Genomic DNA, 6,423 nt, shown 5'->3' with positions numbered 1-6,423 from the left:
TGAAGCTCGCGTTTATGGTAAGGGGCGTTACATTTCCGACTCGTGCTTGCGGTGTTCGGCCAATCACAATGCACTGGGTCAGCTGGCCAATCAGAGCAGACTGTGCTTGTTGGAAGGAGGGGCTTTGTAGAAAACCACTTGTTTGAGAGAGGCGGGGCATAGAGGAACTACAATAATGTACAGTATTTGAAAAATAATGTGTTTTTTGAACATTAAAGCATGTCAACATATTCTGTTACACCAAATACACAAAATAATGATCTTTAAAATAGCATCATATGACCCCTTTAAATACCAATAGCCACTAAGCAAATAAGTACTGTACATGAGCCCTGTCCCAAATCGCACCATAAACCCTCGCGGTCTTCCTCTGAGTCCACACTTTCGTGACATAATGCCGCTTTGACTGTCGGGTAGAAGTCTATCAGTTACAGCAAACTGTATATAGTTTTGAAAGAAACAGAAGCCATTCGTCTTATTACAAGTCAGTGTACCATCAAGATGATTTAAACTGCTATTTCAAGGTTAAAAAAAATTACATAAAGTTGCTTTCAAATTTTGCTTTCAAATTAATGTTGCTTTAAAATAATCTCTGAGAGTGTTTGTATATAGCATTTTAACTTTTTGGTCTCTAATACTGAGAGTCCGTTTTAACTGCAATTGTGTGATGACACTGAAGTTTCTTTTGATAGCTGAATATCCAGCTCTCATTCCTCTTCCTCTTCTTTTACCACTGTCCAACCATAGTGTGGGAATTGTGGATCTGGGGCAGCTCTGTTTCTGTCTTTGATTGGCTGAGGGGGCTGTTGTCATGGTGCCGGCTGCTCAAACTGCCCTGGCCTAGCTGAGCTGGCAGCCATCCTGTCCCTGACAAAATGATTTTAAATTATTCATAGAGTAACTGGGCACAGATTGAGGTAGTGTTTGTGACAAGGCCATGCCAGCCTTCAGAGGACTAGGTACAGACAGAGGATTGGTACAAACAACAGATTAGGATTCAAATATGATCCATTATTACCAAAGGACTTGTAAATAATAATTATTACTAACTTGTTACTTGTTATTACTGATTATTCACTTGCAAATTGTACAGTGATTGTTGTGCATACTATTTTTAGCCACAAATTTACTGAATATCTCAGTAAAAAAAGTAAGTATTCGGAGTAATTTTTTAATATCAACTAATTCTGAATGTGCTGCATATGAGAAAATAATAGAGTTTTAAAAGTATGTGAAACCCAGTATTCAGACACTCACACATTATATTGTTCAGCACATGTTTCTATATCATTCATTTTAAAAGAATGAGATAAAGATGATTATGAAGGCGAAGAAATATGTAGTGGTGTAATGCTGCCCATTAACAAGTGGGCATCAATGAACTCTCACTGACTTTCCTGCACATGTCTGTGTTACCATGACTACCATACAGAAAGAAAAGTATCCAAAAAGAAGCTGCTCTGTCTCTGTTCTCTTGCAAATACATTTAACAAATTTAGTAGAGAGAGTGCAGAGAGAAAGAGACACTTTTTGGGGAAGACCTGAAAGATTCATTTCCATCTCATTTTGGCAATCCCTGAGGTTTTAGCAGGAAATTAGTAAGTAAGGACTATATTTTTTGAGAACATAAACTATACATATAGAGTAATTTTATATTTTATACACCCATAATCTGTCAGTAAACTGAGTTTCATATTTCTGTAGTTAATTTTCTTTAGTTGGTTCCCTCCCTCTCTAATTTGAGGAATGTCTGCTGTGCTGTAATGAGAAAGCTAGGCCCATACTGCATACTGTACAGTAAGTGTGCACTCTAATCAAGGTTACATCATTTGATTTTCTATATTGACTATGGCTTTATTCTGTCAGTTCATCCCATGACAAAGATTTCTTATATATGGTTTTGCTGACTCAATCTAGATTGAATTGAATTTCACTGTTCATTTTCATTGCCATATATCAAAAAGTTGTTTTAGTTTCTAATATGTTCGCTATCTTTGAAATGTTTGTGGTCAGTAAGATTTTTTTCATTCAGCAAAGATGCATTAAATTGATCAAAAGAGCCAGTAAAGACTTTTATAATGTTGCAAAAAAAATTCTATTTCAAATAAATTCTGTCCTTTTGATCTTGCTGTTCTTCAAGGGATGTAACAATACATTTCACAATGTAAAAATATTTACAGTATTACTGCTTTAACTGTATTTTAATCAAATCAATGTAGCTTTGATGAGCATAAGAGACTTGTTTAAAAAAAAGAACAATAGTGCATTTTAATTAAGAATCACTTCATTTTCTTTCTTCTACATGGGTTAATCATACATTTCACAAATTGTTACCTTCAGGTTGTGGTGCTATGTGATACTTATATTTCTATGTGCACCTATTAAATTATGCTTTTATTGGCAGATTCGTTTTCTCCATTGGGATTTTTTTTCCAGTAATAAATGCTTGAGGAATCTGGCGGTGGGTGTGTGCATTTAGTTGGTCGTCCTATTTTCCCAGAAGTCCTGTCTTTCCCTGGGTCTCAGTCTTTGATGTGTTTGCGAGTGGGATGTTGATAATTAGCAGCGCTAATATCTAATTAAACAGGGAGCATAATATTAACCAACCTCCTTAATAACTAAATGCCTGGAACATGGAACTACATGTTGGTATTCAGAAGGACAGCAGGAGGCACAAGAAGGCAACTATCCCTGGTCTTGGCATTAAAATAGGCATGTTAAAATGAATGCCCACACAGCATAATGAGATGGCTTCCCAATGTAACACTATAGACCACACAGTAAGTGACACCCACTAAGAATTCTTTCCAACCTTAAAGGGATAGTTCACCCAAAAATGAAAATTACCCCATGGTTTACTCAGCATCAAGCCATCCTATGCACACATCAGATTAAACAACATGTTTAAAAGGATGAATTATCGATACAAACTTTTAACATGTAACATGTATGTAAACATATTCCTCGTTTTATTCTTCACAATCCTCCAATCTTTTCAGTCTCTGTCTATTTTAGATGAACAAGAGAGCATTTCTACCGTCCCACTTCGCTTCCTTCCTCCTCTGTCATTCTCTTGTCTGTATCTTCCTCTCCATTTTTTTCTGCATCCAATCTGTCACAAACACACATGCTCCTCAACCTCTCTCTCCCTCTGTGTCTCTGCCTCTCTCCATCACATCTGGTGGTGATTAGCTGGTGTGCTGAAAGCAGCTGGAAAAGGAAGCAGCTGGAAAGAAAAACAAGCACGCATGTCATGCATCCCGCCAGACCTAGGGTGTGTTTGCTGGGAGAATGATATGAGTGTGTGTATTTCAGGGTCTAGCAGTTGTGTATATGTGCGTTTTCATCACAGTTTGTGTATTTGAGCTTTATTATGTCTGATTCATTAGTGACACTGAGTAGAAATGGACATAACGTGGGGCAGCAGTTTCTGAATGACTGCATGTTTAGTTTTTATGAGGGTGTGTTTATGAAATGCCCTGTTGTTAAACACTTTATGGTTTGTGATGTTTGGTTTATGAAGTACATCCTGTCCCCATTACGCAGCACTTAATAGTGTTAAACTGGAACAGCGCTGTGTGTCATCAGTGGTCTGAAATTATTTAAGAGTACATTCTGCCTGCTACATTCTATTCTTTACTTCTACAGCATAATTCAGTCTCGCACAGAGTGCAGTAGTTATGGTCCATTAAGGTGAATTGATGGCTGGTTCTGAAAGCTAGCAAGTCTCTGTAAACTTCACAGACTTCACAAGTGTCAGCACACATATGCGTGTCAAACACACAGAGCACAACAGAATAAGGGCACAATAATTTCAATACATTTTGCTAAAACATTTCTTGTTAGACATTAAACGTAGGTTTAAAATTCTACACATACAGTAACACAAGTAATTGTATTTTTATGAAAGCAGTAACAGTAAAGAGAACTAAAGGGTGTTAATGGATGTAATACAAGGTAATACAATATGTTCAGATAAATATGTTTCAGTACCAGTTATATTTAATCTATGCCTTTGTTTTTATTATTTTTTAATTTAGTGAAGCAGTAAGTTTTAATATTTATGTTTGTTAATGTTTATATTTAACCGTTTTTTTTTTGCACATAATGTATAGCATGTCCTACATAGATAGAATCACTATATTTGTTTTCATACTCTTCAAATATCACATTGTTTGGAGAATAACATTGGGCAGGATTTGGATTAAAATGAATTATTTTAATAAAAATTAAAAGCACTGCAAATGGTGTAATAGTCAGTCTCCCTACGCTCTCAAACTACTTAAATATTTTTTTATACTTCATTTTTAATTTGATTATGTAATTCACAATGCATCGTGGGATTGTAGTTCTCTCATTAAAGCTGTTTAGTACACAGTCTTGTATCTTTCTCTTTTTGTCAGATTTTAAATTTTGTGAATAAATTCTGTCCTTTTGATCTTGCTGTTCTTCAAAGAATGTAACAATATATTTCACAATGTAAAAAATATTAACAGTATTACTGCTTTAACTGTATTTTAATCAAATCAATGCAGCTTTGATGAGCATAAGAGACTTGTTTAAAAAAAAAAGAACAATAGTGCATTTTAATTAAGAATCACTTCATTTTCTTTCTTCTACATGGGTTAATCATATATTTCACAAATTGTTACCTTCAGGTTGTGGTGCTATGTAATACTTATATTTCTATGTGCACCTATTAAATTATGCTTTTATTGGCAGATTAGTTTTCTCCATTGGGATTTTTTTTCCAGTAATAAATGCTTGAGGAATCTGGCGGTGGGTGTGTGCATTTAGTTGGTCGTCCTATTTTCCCAGAAGTCCTGTCTTTCCCTGGGTCTCAGTCTTTGATGCGTTTGCAAGTGGGATGTTGATAATCTGGTACAGATTTTCAAATACTTTTTTGCTTTAAATAGGTTGTTTGCACATGACGTCACTGCTGTGGCGCAAAATGCAGATGGAGGGCAGGAAGTGATTTTTCTATATAGGAATCGCGAGCAGAAACTCAAAATGCCTATGTTTTGCATTATTGATGGATACTCAAATCAGTCAAACAAAATAAACCACAAGGAGCATTTATCGTGTACGAAAATGTGCTGTTCATAAGGGGGGAAAGGCAAGAAATAGACTGAAAAACGCAGGAAAAAGTGGCTTGTAAACCTGTCTGTGGTAGTGAGAAGCTGAGTCGGACAATGCTTACTTCACTGATTATAACGGAACATTGTGAGATTGCGATAAATTGAAATGAGCGACAGCTTTTTAGTTATTATATGGAAGCGCTATTTGCTTGCTTTGTAGGCTATAAATTAATCAATTCAGAATTTGAACACATTTTTTTTTTTACCTGCTGCTAACAGGACCAACGACCACATACCCTGTACATGCAGCAAAGTTTCAGGAGTGACATACATCCCTCATATAAATGGGGGATTCACTTTCGAAATAGCTTGTTTGCAATCAGGGTTAGTTGCTTAGCTTAAATCCACCGCCTCGATGACAGGCAAGTATTTCAGTTTAGTTGAAAAATTGCTCCTCTTCATAACATAAGGATCACGTCCAACATATGTTGTGATTTTCTGTTTATACCTTTCTCTTGTAATAGTACAGACTTTCCTCCATCTCATCCATTCTGCTTTTCACTTCCTGCCCTCCATCTGAATTTCGCACGTCATCAGAATCACGTGATTGCATACAAGCTATTAAAGTTTGTAATGTGATTCACCTTGTAGCTGTTTGGTTTGGTTCATGGCTTAAAGGTGCTGTGTGTAATTTTTTGACTGTACTAAAGCATAAAAACACCATAATATATTCACAGATATTTAGGAAACATGCCAAGTTCACATACTTGTTTCTCCGAAAAACAACGCTAAAGCCAGTTATTCTACTTTGAACATGTGCATTCCGTGTCAGAATGCCTGGTTATGTCTGTGTGATTCCACCCACTGCCAGTTTAACCAATAGGTGCCGGCAGGGCCGTAGCTAGTGGGGTGAAAGGTGGTGACGATTATAGGGGCCCATGGCAGTCGGGGGGCCCATGGCTGTCGGGGGGCCCCCGGCGATTTTAAAGGCCAGTGTGAAAAACACTCGGGACAGTCGATGGATTGCCTGACCGGTTTACTGCTGCGCATTGTCTTGAAAGCTTATCATTTGCACATGTTTTTAAGCTTTGCCCGTTTAAACATTCAAGTGATTTTAAAGCTTTCAAGCTCAAGAAGAAGCGAAAGAACTTAATTCAGTACTCGTGCACTGTGTTCTGTGCGCACAACACACACAGTGCCACGTCTCATAGCCCGCGAACACCAAATTGCGTTCTCTTTTGCGCTTGAACGGACAAATACATGCAGAATTGTCAAAATACCCGTCTTGGTGTGAGTATCCTCGAAAAATGTCTGTTATGTCTTAAGACAGTGGTAGGCAAGTTCG

This window comes from Sinocyclocheilus rhinocerous, unplaced genomic scaffold, assembly GCF_001515625.1.
Source record: "Sinocyclocheilus rhinocerous isolate Xijiao unplaced genomic scaffold, SAMN03320098_v1.1 scaffold1619, whole genome shotgun sequence".
In the NCBI taxonomy this organism is placed as follows: Eukaryota; Metazoa; Chordata; class Actinopteri; order Cypriniformes; family Cyprinidae; genus Sinocyclocheilus; species Sinocyclocheilus rhinocerous.
The sequence above is the reverse complement of the archived record's forward strand: the minus strand, read 5'-3'. Positions refer to the sequence as shown.